The 1,700-nt window shown below is 49.1% G+C and overlaps 1 non-coding gene across 1 annotated transcript; it reads left to right on the top strand.

The window, feature by feature from the left end:
• Positions 1-673: 673 nt before the first annotated feature.
• On the top strand, positions 674-745 carry Trnan-auu (transfer RNA asparagine (anticodon AUU)). Its single transcript has one exon. It is a non-coding gene; the product is annotated as a tRNA-Asn (tRNA).
• The last annotated feature ends 955 nt before the right edge of the window (positions 746-1,700 follow it).

Genomic DNA, 1,700 nt, shown 5'->3' with positions numbered 1-1,700 from the left:
GATAGCATAAGAGGGTTTCCCGCCGGTTGACCGCTCATGACAGGCTGTAGACGTTCGCGTCACGCCCCGGGGGTTGAAAAAGAAGGTCCCCTTCTCCCCGTGTAGTCTGAGTGGCGCTGGCTACCACCCTCAAGCGTCAGATACAGTTGAAGTAAATATAAATACCCCAGAAAGTGAAGCGGAACACAGTCGCCCAGATAGCCGAATTGGTAAAGCATTCGAGATCTAATCGAAAGGCGAGGGTTCGGTCCCCACTCTGGGCGCGTGTTTTTCTTTCTTTTTGTATCACGTAACTAATAAAAATTAATATTAATGTAACGTCACTAACGGTAAAAAAATTGCCTAACCTTCCCCTATGCCTTCTTTGGCGTTGTAGACTGCCGGCATTTCTTTCTGTATTTCCTAACGAGCCCCTCATTTCCAAACCCTATTATCGCGCGAAAGCTTAGCAAGGGCCTCGGTTCTGGCAGCCTTGATGCCAAGGTAGCATATGAGGGTTTCCCGCCGGTTGACCGCTCATGACAGGCTGTAGATGTTCGCGTCACGCCCCGGGGGTTGTAAAAGAAGGTCCCCTTCTCCCCGTGTAGTCTGAGTGGCGCTGGCTACCACCCTCAAGCGTCAGATACAGTTGTAGTAAATATAAATACCCCAGAAAGTGAAGCGGAACACAGTCACCCAGATAGCCGAATTGGTAAGGCATTCGAGAATTAATCGAAAGGCGTGGGTTCGGTCCCCACTCTGGGCGCGTGTTTTTCTTTCTTTCTTTATCACGTAATTAATAAAAATTAATAATAATGTAACGTCACTAACGGTAAAAAAATTGTCTAACCTTCCCCTATGCCTTCTTTGGCGTTGTAGACTGCCGGCATTTCTTTCTGTATTTCCTAACGAGCCCCTCATTTCCAAACCCTATTATCGCGCGAAAGCTTAGCGAGGGCCTCGGTTCTGGCAGCCTTGATGCCAAGGTAGCATAAGAGGGTTTCCCGCCGGTTGACCGCTCATGACCGGCTGTAGACGTTCGCGTCACGCCCCGGGGGTTGAAAAAGAAGGTCCCCTTCTCCCCGTGTAGTCTGAGTGGCGCTGGCTACCACCCTCAAGCGTCAGATACAGTTGTAGTTTATATAAATACACCAGAAAGTGAAGCGGAACACAGTCGCCCAGATAGCCGAATTGGTAAGGCATTCGAGATCTAATCGAAAGGCGTGGATTCGGTCCCCACTCTGGGCGCGTTTTTCTTTCTTTCTTTATCACGTAATTAATAAAAATTAATAATAATGTAACGTCACTAACGGTAAAAAAAATTGTCTAACCTTCCCTATGCCTTCTTTGGCGTTGTAGACTGCCAGCATTTCTTTCTGTATTTCCTAACGAGCCCCTCATTTCCAAACCCTATTATCGCGCGAAAGCTTAGCGAGGGCCTCGGTTCTGGCAGCCTTGATGCCAAGGTAGCATAAGAGGGTTTCCCGCCGGTTGACCGCTCATGACAGGCTGTAGACGTTCGCGTCACGCCCCGGGGGTTGAAAAAGAAGGTCCCCTTCTCCCCGTGTAGTCTGAGTGGCGCTGGCTACCACCCTCAAGCGTCAGATACAGTTGTAGTAAATTTAAATACCCCAGAAAGTGAAGCGGAACACAGTCGCCCAGATAGCCGAATTGGTAAGGCATTCGAGATCTAATCGAAAGGCGTGGATTCGGTCCCCACT

This window comes from Haemaphysalis longicornis, unplaced genomic scaffold (genome assembly GCF_048455015.1).
Source record: "Haemaphysalis longicornis isolate Haplotype H1 unplaced genomic scaffold, Haemaphysalis longicornis Haplotype H1 scaffold_13, whole genome shotgun sequence".
Taxonomy (NCBI): Eukaryota; Metazoa; Arthropoda; class Arachnida; order Ixodida; family Ixodidae; genus Haemaphysalis; species Haemaphysalis longicornis.
The sequence above is the reverse complement of the archived record's forward strand: the minus strand, read 5'-3'. Positions and strand labels throughout refer to the sequence as shown.